Below are 15,217 nucleotides of genomic sequence, written 5' to 3' on the forward strand. Positions count from 1 at the left end.
TGGCAACAGATTCACATTTACAACAGGTTGCAGTGCCCTGTGATCATGTGATTTCAATCTTCCCTGAAAGCTTCCCTAGAAAGACAATAGAGAAGCTAGCAGGAAAGGTTGCAAGATTCTGGAGAAAGTCTCCTCCCCACCCAAGCACCTTTCCACAGCTTTTCTGTTTTCAGGGTGCAGTAGTTAGAATGCAGTACTTCAGGCTACTTCTGCTAATCACTTCGGGTCTCTCCTGTTCAAGGTTTACTCAGCCGTCCATCCTTCCGAGATGGGTACAATGACGACCCAGATTGTTGGGGGCAATATGCTGATTATGTAAAGATCTTAGAGAGGGCGATAAAGCATTATGAGGCAGTATATAACACTAAGTGCTATTGCTATTGCTCATGCTGGGCTAACCATTCGTGCACCCCTGCACAACCCTCCCAATCCTTGCCACATCTCTTGCACATCCTCTCTGACCCTTGTAGTACCCCTTGCACAATACCTATTTCAGCGGTGGTATTCATCAGGTTCTGACCAGTTCTGGAGAGCCAGTAGCGGAATTTTTGAGTAATTTGGAGAACTGGTAAATACGAGCTCTGAGTGCCCCTGCCCCCATCTATTCTCCCGAGTCCCAGCTGACCAGGAGGAAATGGGTGTTTTGCAGTATCCTTCTCCTGCCACGCCCACCAAACCACACCCACAGAACTGAGAGTAAAAAATTTTGAATTCCACCATTGGTGTACTTCCTCAGTGTCTCACCTGCCTGGCTGCAGCCACTTACCTGCCTACTGGCCTTGGACTTTGCAACTTCCTGCATCTTCTCTGTTGACTTATTTATCAGGAGGAAGTTACTGTTGAAAGAAAAATAAGGTCTGCTAATAATCTGGGAAAAAGACACTGGTAATAAAATGGAGACTAGCTGCAGGAAATGAAGTTGTTCCTTGAGTGGCTGACAAAATGGGGATTGGGAGTAGGTGGGCTTTTATACATTCATTGGGGCTTTGTGATTGAGATGCCTGTTTGTTGTGAAATGTGCTTTGACCTGTGCTTGAGTGTGCCCTTTTTGGTAGTCTAATTATTGTTGTCTTGACTCCCATTGTGATTGGAAGGTTATGCCCTGTCCTTAGAGCTGGGTGGGAAATGTAGATTTTAGGAGTCTTTGTTTTTCTGTTTTTAATCCCATCAGCTTCAGCCTTCTGTGGGGGCATCAGCTGAAGACATTTTGTTTATGAATGGAGCTGTCTGGCTTTCTGTAAATGGGTACTGAATGGAATGCTCCACTTTTCTCAATAGGTACAAAAATATCTCATACATAAAACGTAATTGTTGTAGGGACTGCCTGAAGTGTTTCCCTAGTAATGGATAGAAGTGAATGGTTTTATCATAGGAATTCCACCTTTGGTGGGTGGGGTGGGTGGGTGGGTGGGGGTACTGATTTCCTACATTAGCTTGCCTAATAACTATGAAATTTGGTTAACAATGGAAACTGCAGGGAATGTTGTCACTAAGTGATGTTGCTGGACTTTATTGCTTTGCTTACCGACATAAATTCTGATCCTAATTGTTGTTGTAAGTTTAGGGCTACCTGTAAAAATACTGATATTGATACTGATACTAATATTTACTGGAAAAATCTGATACAAAATTAAAAAAGAGGGGCACTACAAGCATTTTTTCCTATCTCTTTGTGGAAAAATATATATTTGCATGAACCAAAAGCAAAACACTGAATTTTAGTATTCCCCATAAAATTATTATAATATTTTCACTGTGTTTCACTCTTCACTCTTTCACTCTTTCAACTAATATTGGGTAGTATAAAAACACACACACACACACTATATATATATATATATATATATATATATATATATATATATATATATATATATATATATATATATATATATATATATATTTTCTGAGGTTTTAGCGGGTGTTAGTATGTAGGTCTCTAGTTGTTCGGGTTTTCTCCCGCAGTAGAATTGGAGATGTCTTGGCGACGTTTCGACGAAGTCACATTCGTCATCTTCAGGCTGCTGCTGACTACTTCAGGTTTGGTGTTTCCAGGAGAGGAAACACCAAACCTGAAGTAGTCAGCAGCAGCCTGAAGATGACGAATGTGACTTCGTCGAAACGTCGCCAAGACATCTCCAATTCTACGCGGGAGAAAACCCGAACAACTAGAGACCTATATATATATATATATATATATATATATATATATATATATATATATATATGTGTGTGTGTGTGTGTGTGTGTGTGTGTGTGTGTGTGTGTGTGTGTGTTATATATATATATATATATATATATATGTGTGTGTGTGTGTGTGTGTGTGTGTGTGTGTGTGTGTGTTGTATTTGTGCTGATAAATAAATAAAGGGAGACTAGTATAGATCTATTTCAAGCTATTTAGCTCTCATCAGCTAGACATACATACATACATACATACATACATGCATGCATGCATGCATGCATGTATATATGTAAAGGCACATACATAGAACTTCTTGAAGAATTTCTGGGAAGAAAAAGTAACTACATTAAAACCAGCCAAGATCCAGGGAGCCAAGTGCCTATCTGGTTTTTGTTTGTTTTGTTTAACAAAAGAGAAGCCTGCATTTTTCAGGCAAGCCTACAGGGGCCTGAATCGTAGCAAACAGCTGGTTATTGCAGCTCTATTCTGAACTAGCTTCTTCCCAAGGGGGCAGGTAGAAATCCCAAGATCACTTATGAACCTAAGTTTCCTGCATATAATAGCAGTACAGAGGCTTTTGACTGTATAAATGAACAGGCTTGAGGGAGCTGATATTACAAACTCTTAAGGGAAGTTTTCCTTTTACTGCTTTCAATCAACAGGTTTTTTTTTTTTAAAAAAAAAACTGCAGCTGTTAGCCAAGGATCTCAGGATACTTTGCACATTCTGACTGAGAGCTTTTAGAAGTGGGAAAACATCTATAGTTGAGGTAAAGGGAGGAGGCAGGGAGGGAAGGGAGCTAGATAAATTTTGTTGCTTTCTGTATCAATACTTGGAATTAGTGCAGCAACAGTAAATGCATGGTTTAATTGTCATAATAATTTTTTCTTCACCCAGCATTAAATACTGGACTTGCTTGAAGTGTGTAATGTCACATGCTATTCATAGATTAGTTCCTCAGCGGCTAAGACGCTGAGCTTGTTGATCAGAAAGGTCAACAGTTTGGCGATTGAAATCCCTAGTGCCATGTAATGGAGTGAGCTCCCGTTACTTGCTCCAGCTTCTGCCAACCTAGCAGTTCAAATGCAAGTAGAAATATAGGAACCACCTTTGGTAGGAAAGTAACAGCATCCCGTGTACCTTCAGCATTGAGTCAAGCCGGTCACATGACCACAGAAACGTCTTCCAACAGCTCTGACACTTCGGCTTTGAAATGGAGATGAGCACTGCCCCCTAGAGTCAGGAACAAATAGCACATATGTGCGAGGGGAACCTTTACCTAATTAAGACACTGTGCTCCATATTTTTCCTGCAATGTCCTCTAAAATACAAGCTTTACTTTCTGTCATATATTTATACTACCAAATATCTCTCTGCTGAAAACTAAAACTAATTGAGTGACCTAAAGAGGAATCAAGTATAATTTCTACGGAAGTTGTAAAATCACTTCTGAGTTTTCTATGAAATCAACACACAAAAGCAAACAAGTGAGCAAACAAACAAACAAAAAAGCTGAACCCTTGCAATTGTTGGTTGCTGGGAACTTTTCAGAATGCAAACCTAAAATTTATATGCCTTCAATTTTGCAAACAAAATTGGTAAGCACAATAAGACTGCTTCTCAAAATATCAAGATTGTGTCAGACTCTTGTGATCTGCATTAACATATGTTTCAGCCCATAATACGCTAACCTCATAACACGCTATTCACTGTATTTTTCATAAGGATATATGCAACATCATAATGATCCATGCTTTCCCCCCATTACTACCTATTAAAGATAGGAGGAACTACACCGTTGACATTTTGGATACCAGCTATATTGTAGAAGTAAATATAATGCTTCAATCTTTCTCTTTGTCTGCTAAATTCAGAGCTGATAGAAGGTGAAAAAGAAGAAATGTCACTTAGGCATAAGATATATCCAAATCAACATGGAGCTGTTGTGGCACAGTGATTGTAATGCAGCATTGTAAGCTAATTCTGCTCACTGCCAGCAGTTCAATTCTTACCCGTTCAAGGTTGACTCAGTAAAATGAGAACCCAGATAGTTGGGGCAAAATGCTGACTCTGTAAACCACTTAGAGAGGGCTGTAAAGCACTGTGAAGCAGTCTATAAGTCTAAGTGCTGTTGCTATTAAATCACTGGGAGTCTACAAGACAGATAGACAAAATAACGTCTAGAATATGTTCCTTAAAATGCATCTTCAGCTCCTACTTGGAAATGTCATCCAGTCCATAGACCATGCAAAACAAATAAATTCATGTTCTTGAATATGTATAGATTGATTGGCATGACACTCAATCATAACATAAATAAAGGTAATATGATCTCTGAACCTGAGCCACAAATTAAATTGCCATTATACTGAAGCGCTTTAAGGTTATTTTTTTACCCATGGCTTGTTTTAATAACCAAGATGCATAATGTATGAATCTAGATTATGATAGAGGAGAGCAAGAGGTGATATTCTGCCAGTTCTCTCCAGTTTGGGTGAACCGGTAGCAGCAGCTGTGGGAGGCTTCACCCATCCACCCTGACATAATGTGCGTGGACATGTGCAGATGTGGTGCATGTGAGTGAAACATGTTTGTGAGCAAGCGAGCTCACATTTGCGAACCAGTAGGGAAGATAGGTGAATCCCACTTCTGAGGGGAGCTAACCTATAATTAACTCTTCTTTCTAGTTTAGGGCATAGAAGATGACTAGTTGGGTTGGCACAAGTAGATGCATCTCTGCTACTCTCAACTTTTTTGTCTTTCAAAATTTTTCAGGGGATTAAACTGGCATACAAAGGCCCACACTTTGCCTATTTTAGGTGTGACAACCTTGACCTTATTAGTCCACCATGGGGTTTTATTAGTTATAGCAATAGCACTTAGACTTATATACCACTTCACAGTGCTTTATTACCCTCTCTAAGTAGTTTACAGAGTCAGCATATTACCCCCCAATAATATGGGTTCTCGTTTTACCAATCTCAAAGGATGGAAGACTGAGTCAACCTTGAATTAATGAGAATCGAACTACTGGCAGTCAGCAAAACCAGCCTGCAATACTGCATTCTAAGCACTGCACCACCATTGCTCTATTAGAAATAAAAAGTGGGAAAATTACTTTTGGAATATCACCTGGCTAGCCTTCATGTAATGAATATCATATTGGTCAACAGGAATGATAAAATGGTGCCTGGCCAAGTTATATAACATTTGCTGGTATAGTGTCATTGAATAAGGCTTTGGACATAACAAACACAAACCTAGGTTTAGCAAATAGTGTTAACACACTGATCAAGTGTAGTTTCTGTATCAACAAACAATCCAGTTGTAGGCATTGTTGTGATTACAGATTATTGCAATCCTCACTAAATATATTTTAAGCATTAAATTTTGAATTTAACATTTGATACAAATTTATATAACATTGTTTGAACATAATTGTGTGTGTTGATGTATATGCAAATAATGACTTTTGGTTCCCAATGTTAACCTCTATGAAAGATAGTCTTTTAAGTGTGTTGTTATGAATCACACAGTATAGATCACATATGTTATAGAAAATGCAGAGGTTCATAGACAGGATGATAAGAAACGGATTCCTGAACTGAGCAAGTTTTTTTTTAACCTTACCAGGCATACCAGGCAGGAAACATAATCAGATAAGCTAATTCTACTTTATTGTAAAGCTACATTAACAGAATCCTGCAAGTCTGAATGCACAGTTCTCTTACCATTACCTACATTTGACCACTTGTTCTGCCAACTATGCAGCTGAGGTTGTTTTGCCTTTTCTGATCATCTCTTCACCCCAGTGGTGGGTTCCTACCAGTTCGGATTGGTCCTGCCAAACCAGTAGTGGTTTGGCAGCCTGGGTTGCTAGAACCAGCAGTGATCCAGGCCTGCCATGTCCACAAACCAATTCTCCGGGTGCCGCCATCTTGTTTTTCTCTTCTGCACATGCCCAGAACAATTTTTATTGTAGTGCACACAGCGCGCCCACGAGTGAATCGGCAGTAGTGCCTGCTGGAACCCACCCCTGCTTCACCCCATGCCTTAAGGTAATTCCCATGTACCATTGCAAGTGTTTATCTGTTTTATAATTATTCATAGTCCATCTAAAACATTTTCAGTGTTTAAAGCCTTTTATCACCATTGGCACAATATTCTGATTTCTCTTGTTTGGGAAATATCTTAGATTTGACAGTGTTACTTTAGGAATTAATTCATACTGACCTTATTAACAGATTGGGCTACACTTAGCAACTTTGATAGCTACCATTATTTAGCTCTTATAAAAGAGTAACATTATTGTTCATTGCTATGAAACTGTTGAGAGTTTGAGTCAGTTTCTCACTTGATGAGCTCTCTATCAGCAGATTCCACAACACATAAAACATTCATTCTTAATCTTCTCCTCCCTAATTTAATGAGACCATTTTTTTTCCTCCACACACAATAAAACAGAATGGAGTAGAGAAACGGATGAAGCAATCACTCCTGTCTTAAGCATTTAATTAATAGGTGATTTTTCTGTGGAAGCCATTGTGGCTTTTGACCTCCACCTTCCAGGAAGGGCAATTTATTTATCTCAATATTTCACATGCAATAGGCCTCAGGGTCAACCCAATTAAAAGGATTAGGGAGACAATATTGGAAAAAGAGTCACAGTAGACTGTATTAGACTACATGAATTAATGTTCTCACTTAACACATAACTAAACACCAGTTAAACTAGTACATTGGCACAGAATATGAAGATTACAGTATGCTGAAATATTGATTTACAATTCAAGATTATTTTTTTTAAAAAAAATATGGTTATCTGGGAGACAGTTAGTATAAACTTGATTCTAAGATAAAAATGAATATCCTTATTCAGAGTGTTTCACATTTCGAAGTCTCATTTCTGAGGCATGCGGCTCTTCCAAGCTTTTCACAGTACTTTTTCCAGGTCGATAGTTAGCTATCACTTTCTTGTTAGTAGAAATTAAGAGTGGCCTTTTCAGTCACATCTTTCAAACTGGTTAATAATAATTTTAGTCTTTCAGCAGATTCTTACTCTTTCTTATCAGTTACCTTGAATGTTCTGAGGATGAAATTATGGAGGACAAGTTGAAATAAATAGTTTGCCTCCCAATAATTCTCAATAATTTGTAACATGGGAAAATGAAGAAAATCTGGTATTTAATCTTTTAGTACAATAACTACCGTACCTGTAAAGGTTTCAAAAGAAATCATTATTTGATAAGTCAACTCATGTGGAGCATTAACATATATTTAATGCATAGGCATAAAATAATTGTAGCAGAGAAAATACAAATAAATAAATAATGCACAGTAAACAACTACATGAATATTAATTTTTAAAAATAATGCCACCTATCTTTAATTATATCTGTGGAAAAGAAGCCTCAATCCAATCATCTCTCTTCTAATATATTGCTTTATTGTTATTATTGATTATGCATGCCAACTACATTTTAATATATGCAATCTCACTGAAATTAGTTCTGGAACTTTCAGTGAAACAAAAAAGACACAAAAATGATGTATAGGAGGAGCAAGGTTGAGTGATAAAATGTTCTTTGACATATCATGACACAAACTTAGTCCCTTATTTACCTTTCTTCCCTTGAATTAAGGGTCTTTTGGGGAAAAAAACCCAGACAACTGGAACCAACACTTTGGGACTGGTTTTTTAAAAGTTTCTCAAGTGTACCCTTACCTCAGAGGACAAAAGGGACAGCAAGACAAATGAACAAACAAAATGGAGAAGAATTGCACCAAATTGATCACAGTATATACATGTAATATAAAAAAGAACCCAGCAGGATGACTAGCTGTTCTTAAGAAGATGAATGTGTTTGAAAATGCTACAGGCTGGACATTTTATACAAAGACAACGGAACAATTATTTAAGGTGAACTAGATAACTGCTGAAAAATAGTTGCCTGTTCTACTGAGTTTTATCGGAGGTAAAACATGAAGCTAGTTGAGAATCTTAACTGCACTGAATAAGTCCTTCACAATTCATCTTCATAGATCTACAGTATTATAATTCAGGAACTTTTGAAGCCCAAACCATTGCACAATGTTTTAGGGATCAAGTATAGGCAAAAAAAAGTTTTTTTGAAGAAAAATAAGATCCACAATATGTCCCCAAAGTAGCTTCTTTCTGTCAAAATGGTTCAAATATTAGAAACAATCTGAGCAGAGGAAAAAAAAATGCTTAACATCAGGGATTAATAACTACGTCCAATTTTTGTTTTTGGCAAATTAATGTTTGTGTACTTTAAATATATGAAGATGGTCTGGAACAATGAACAAAACTCCTCAGCAATGAAGTGAAAAATAATGATGAGAACAATATTTCAATGAATCAGTCATTTACCACTTACGTGAAAATTGCTTAAGTGTAGAACTGTATGCTTGGTTAAGGAAGATGGATCCACAATAGTTCATTGGCCTTTGCTTGGAAAGAGAAACATAAGAAGTATAATTAGATCTGATCAATGCAGATTTAAACTGCAAACAATTCATAGTACTCCACAATGGGAACTAGTCCACACAATAATTTAGAAATCACTACCCTTGAGAAAATTACATAAGTGTTCAGAATGTATAATATCACCATTTGAAAAAAAAGAAAAAGAAGGATATTTGCAGCAATGAGGATACTCTTTGTACTCCATAATAAAGTAATAACATGATGAACTCAAACAACTTACATTAATTTAACTCCATTCCTTTGAAGTTGAACTATTTGCTCAGTTGGAGTACTCTGATGCCAATTCAGGAAAATACTTTCTAATTCCCCCTCCCTCCCCTGGTTGGTAAATGAGGTTGTTTAAAAAAATGGCTAGACTTTAAAAAAAAAAAACCCTCTGAGGACTATGGGAAATTGCTGTTGAGATAAGCATTTACAATGTAGATCTAGTTTTGAACAACAACTACCACTACTTCTTCTTCTTGTTGTTGTTGCTCTCCTCCTCCTCCTCCTCCTCCTCCTCCTCCTCCTCCTGTTTAAAAAGATATATTTAAAGATTAATATAACTTAAAAAAGAAAAAAAGAAAAAGACAAAAAGTAATATCAGCAAATTTGGCCTCATAGTTTTGGAGATCCAGTCAATACATGTCAGGCCTGATATAATTATCCTCTCACCACATATTATTGTTCAATGCTAGAAGAACTTAAAATATTTTGACTATACAGACTCTTATGGAAGGAGGAGGAGGAGGAGGAGGAGGAGGAGGAAGAGGAAGAGGATGAGGAAGAAGAAGATGAAGAAGAGATAAATTCTATAACACCCACATTTAACTGTAAAATTTCTCAATATCAGAAATCTGTAATCTCTAGGAGGCATGAGGGTACTGAATAGTCCTAAATTGTTTTTTTTTAAATGATAGTATTGAAATTTTAGTCATTATTTAATTTCATAGTAAGAAAGAATAAAATCAAATTTCACAATATAGCTTCAAACCAGCTAAGCTTTGAGAATTTGCTTCTGAATGATATTTGATAGTTTGCTTCTAAAGCTCTATGTCATGGGTGTCAAACTCAACACATCACATTGCCAGGGTGGGTGTGGCCTGCACATGACGCACCTGGCCTGCAGGCCACCAGTTTGACACCGTTGCTCTATGTGCTTGCAAGGCAAACTACTTTTATTTCAAAAATGTGCTTCCCGAAAGTTATATAAATCATGTGGATTTCCCATTAACTTTATAGTTTGATGAATGTCCACACTGTCCTTTGGAGTGGGCTACAGATAATTTTAAAAAGTGGTAGAATTTAAAGGAAAAAGCCATATGTCTGTGGATTATAATTTAGGTCTCTTGTCTTTGTTCTGTAACATAGAGGACTTGCTGGCACTCTCATAAATAATAGTTATCATCATTAACAATGAATGACCGAAATATCATTTAGCTACACATTTGACTGATAAGGCAAATGGGTAATCTTTGGTGATCATGACACATGCATAAAGGAAGCTCTTTTATATCAATTGATGTAAGATTCCTTTTCCTGCCTTTTCAAAGAATCAAGAGGTATTTCTCTACAAGCCAGCAAAGTTTAAGTTATACATATAGAAAGATTTATTTGTGTGTTATTCCACATGAAAGCACAAAGGGATACCTGCCAAATCATAAAAGGAACAGTCATAAAGATAAGGGTCCTAATTTACTTCCCTATTTTATTTCAACTTGGTTCTCTACCGCCACGAGGCATAAAAGTTATTGAGTTTTAGTATATTCAGTTCATGCTGGTTCCCTATCAAACAGAATATCAGTGGAACACCTCTGCTGAGTTCTCTACATGAAATTGTCCTTTTTTACGTCTCATAATCGGCTGTGATGTGGCCAGGCATCTGGTGGTGACAAGCAGACATCTTTGATTTATTGGCTAATATCACTGCTTGTTAGTGGATGGTTGAGCAGGAGACTAAAAGAGCATAAAATCAGAGAGAATAAATTATGAAGGCACCGAACTGTGCCATTACAAACCCCTCCCTGTCACAGATGTGACATCTCTCAGGAAATAGGGAATGAGAGATGTTTCCTCTTCAAAGGATCAGGGCTGATATATATTGCTTCTGATCTCCATCTCACTCTCTCTTTCTGTCTCTGTCTCTGCATCCAACATGTGTATGTGTGTGTGAATGACGGGTGTGTACACACACACACACACACACATCCCTAAATACACACACATGCATACACACACACGTAAAATATACTCTGCAAAATATAGTGTGGCATGTGCTTAGGAAAAGAAAAAACAAATGAGAACTTGGCATTGGTAGGGGAGAAGAATCATATTTTTTTTTAAAAAAATGCTTGTTTTCAGTGTTCAATTCACAGTTTTCTTGTCATGCCTAAAATGTGCAAAGCTATGGGAAGCTGGGATGTATACTATCTGACAATATGGTGGGGATATTTATACACAGCAAATTATGTATATTATAAAGGTGCAGTCTGGGAAGAATGCTCTACGTTCCCTTAAGTTTTCTTACAACATACATGTTTACAAAAAGGAAAAGTGAAATGGGTTGTTTGTCCCCCCTGCAAAGTAGGTGTTAATCTGCCACCCCCAAATGCCACAAATCAAGCTGGAAATAATCATTGCCCAGATTTTACTGCAAGCCTCTGTCTAAAATGGCAAGAATTCCTCCCTACCTTAAATAATTCAGTTAAAATCATTAGAAAGCACAAGTCATTTCCTAGTTCCCAAATGAATTTTCATTCCAGATTTTCTTCCTTCTTAATCAGCCTAGCATATGATTAAAAAACTATTCTCTTCTCTTTCTCCCTCCCTCCCTCCCTCTCCCTCCCTCCCTCTCCTTCCCTCCCTCTCTCTCCCCCATCTCTTCTCTTTATCTTCTCCTTCTTTAGTCTTTCTCCATTTCTGAGAGATGGAAATTAGTTGTGGGCAAGTCTGTCCAGAAATGGAGAAAGACTAAAGAGGGAGAAGATAAAGAGAAAACACAGTAGAAATTAAGGACCTGAATTAAGCAAAGGGGATGTTGGTGTTTCATTTTCTCCTATCTAGTTTCCAAAAGGATGTAGCCAGGCCATCCACCACTCATCATCCATAGCTTAGATCTTAGCATTCTCAAAACCAAAGAATCCTTGCATGTTATGTCTGCACATGCCCAAGAAAAAGGGAACAGGTTGGGTAATGATCAGGGGTGGGCTACTGCGGGTTTGCAGGGTTTCAGGAGAACCTCTTTCTAAGAGTCTATGCAGTTAGGAGAACTCCTAAATCCCACTCCTGGCTGGCCGTGCCTACCCAGTTCACCCCTTCCACAAGTTCCCACGTGGCCCATTTTGAATTCAGATAAGTGCAGGGCATGTGTGGAGGCTCAGGGAGGGCAAAAATGGGCCTACTGAAAGTTCAGGAAAAGTAGAAATGGTCCTGTTTCCAGCCTCCAGAGAGCCCTTTTTGCCCTTCTGGAAGCTCCAAGAAAGCCTCTGACTAGGCCATGCCCACCATGGCCACACCCAACTAGCAACCAGGCAGAGAACCCCTTGCTAAAATTTTTGAAGCCCACCCCTGGTAATGATATCTATGATATCTATGATATTCAGAAGGCAACATTACCAAATGCATCCCTGTTTTTGTTTATTGAAAGCTAGAGGATATAGATAAGCAAAAGGTTTGAACTAGGAGGAGATCTTAAAAGGAATCCAAATTTAGATTTGGAAAAATATCTGAATCATTTGTACTTTCTTCTCTTACTCATCCATGGGAGTGGGGATAGGGTACTACTTGGAGCTAATTGATTTTTAAGGACTCTGATGCCTGCTTGAGCAAGCATTATAATCTTATCCCAATCTTTTCCTATCTATTTAAATGTCTCTAAAGTGGTCAGTCTTAGATTTCTGCTATTTTTTTTCCTTTTTGTCTCTGCTTGTCTTGAGTATCCCTTGAGATTCCCCGAGTAATTCAAATCCTTCTGCTCCAAAACAAATACACAAAATAATATTGGATAAAAGTAAGGATGGTAGAGTTCTGCACCTTATAAAAAGATGGAATTCTATACTAGGTGTTTTCTTTAGCTTGCTTTGAGTAAGAATGACAGGGCTTCTCCCCCACCTCCATTCGTGAAAGGCTTCTGAAAGGCCACACACATCACTATGTACAAATTAGATAGAAGACCCATTTGTCATGTCAATATGTACAAATTAGATGTTTGTAAAGAAAAAAGTAGCTTACACCTATCAAACTATTGTTTCAGAGTCATTTGCAGAGCTATCTTGTCAAAAGATTGCTAGGAGAAGTTACTAAATTATTTTGACATTAGTGTAATGACAGCCAAAATTAAAAGTCTCTCCAGCTCCGTACTCCCTCCCCACCTGGACTCTAAGAACAGAATTGCAGATTTATAAAGGACAAATGTTTAAATAGGTAGGATTGGTATTCCATGAAGAGGGGGACACTATTCATCATGAAAATATACACTCAGTGAGACTACAGGTTGTGGGGTATGTGTTCAGGTTTAAACTAGCTGGTTTGTCAGCCATGTCCTGTTCTATTCTATGCCCACTTCTACTTAATTTTCTATTTCCATTTTTATTTGACAAGTGTGAGCATTCTATGGTCCTCCTTGAATTGTTTAATATTTTTTTTGGGGGGGAGGCAGATAGAGGGGACTTGGTTTTGTTTTTGTTTTTTGCTAAGGGGGGGGGCATTTTCCCCTAAGATTTCATAATAAGAAGCCATTAGATGATGGCTTATTGTTTAGTGCCCTCCATGATTTTAGCTAACTGTAGTTTGTTTGTTTTTTCCAATCAAAAGTAAGACATCACTTAGTGTGTATGAGTTGTGCCATAAATGTCCCAGTTGACATCCAGTGCCCATAACTTCTAAAATATATATCTATTACAGGATATTAGTTTTCTGCCCATGTCCCTTTACATAGCACATCTTGCACCTTTTACCAAGTTGACAATGAAGGTCAGTTTCTAATTTGCCAACTTAAGACTATAACCAACATGAACTTGCATCAGCGTTTTAGGACACCCAACCCTCAGCATGAATATTTACTTTTCTTTCCCCCAAGCTTTTATCAAAAGCTGAGTGCACAGTTCCATAAATTATACATATTAAGTTAACTATAAATTTTGAAAAAAAATGAAATTTGCTTATGGCAAAGCTATTATGATTTCCACATATTATGCACTCATTACAATATATGAGAGTTACTTGCATATTACATATAAAGTAAAATGAATTCTTATTAAGAGGGTAATGGTAATAGAACAGGAATTGTAATTTTCTTCACTTAGGAAACAACAACCTGGACCTAAGGGTATTTCTGCACATATTAGCATGGTCAACAGTGTCCTAGCTGCAGTATAGTTTACATAAATGGACTCATAACCTAAACCAAATAATCAGGGATAATGTGAAGAAGGAGCATGATACAGCAAATTGAAGAAGTAGGTTGGTATCCTTAGGAAAAGGGAGGGGGAGGGGGATGAATCCAGTGTAACAGCTGAGGTATAATTGGTTATAGATATACATACATATATACTATTTTAACTAGAATTAAATAAATGGAGAGCTGAAAAGTTATGGATCTTGTTGGAAAGGGATGACCAATTTAGAACAAAAAGTCATTGTTTACCAGAAGCAAAGAAAAGACTGAGACAGTTGAATTAATTGTTTCCAGCTACAATTCAAGGAATCTATTTTTGGTTTTTATGTTTAAGAAACCAGAGTCATCTTGTCCCATCAAACTTTGTTCATCCAGGTGTGTCCTAGGAATCCCGAGAATTAGAGCTGTCAAATGTGAGCAATAAAGTCTAGACATTACATGGCAACAAACAGACATGGAGCTTATCCATATGCCCATTTGCCCTGACCAAGAATGTGCAGGCAATTTTGAGATAGAAAAATAATGTTTTGTTTCTTAATTTTCACTCACATCAAAACAAAGTCAGGGTTCACTGTTTCAGTTTCAGTTTAGAACTTTGTATGCTATTTAACTTTGAGCTTCTTGTCTCTTTTTTAACAGACTAATATCAGCAATTTATTGACTGCTTCATAGAGGAAGGAATGCCCCTTCATATCCATCAATGCTTTTAAAGGTATTATCATGATCACTGTAATAACACAATGACTATAATTCTTTTCTTGTAAATAAATGGTTCTTGGTTCAAAACATAGCAAAAATGTGCTTTCATTTTTCTTATTATTATTACTGTTCCGTCCCACATTTTCCTCTGCTTTTCTTATTAAAAATGAATCCGAGGTATATTACTTTATGATTTTTCCAGGCACTTGAGACAGAAGTCTTGCTCAGTTCTCAACTTGTGAAATTCCCCATGCCATTGGGATTCCTAATTTTTACTTGTCTCTTCCTCCATCAGTTCCTCCCCTCTTTTTTTAAATGCAGATTAAAAATAAAACTACTTACAAACTTAGCCCCATCTCTTTGGCTATTTTGGACCGTTGGCCAATCCTAGAAGCCAAGGCTAGAACATCTGATTGTTTATATTATAGTCATCTGCAGGACATCACAGTCT

The sequence above is a fragment of the Thamnophis elegans genome, chromosome 2 (genome assembly GCF_009769535.1).
Source record: "Thamnophis elegans isolate rThaEle1 chromosome 2, rThaEle1.pri, whole genome shotgun sequence".
Lineage (NCBI taxonomy): Eukaryota > Metazoa > Chordata > Lepidosauria > Squamata > Colubridae > Thamnophis > Thamnophis elegans.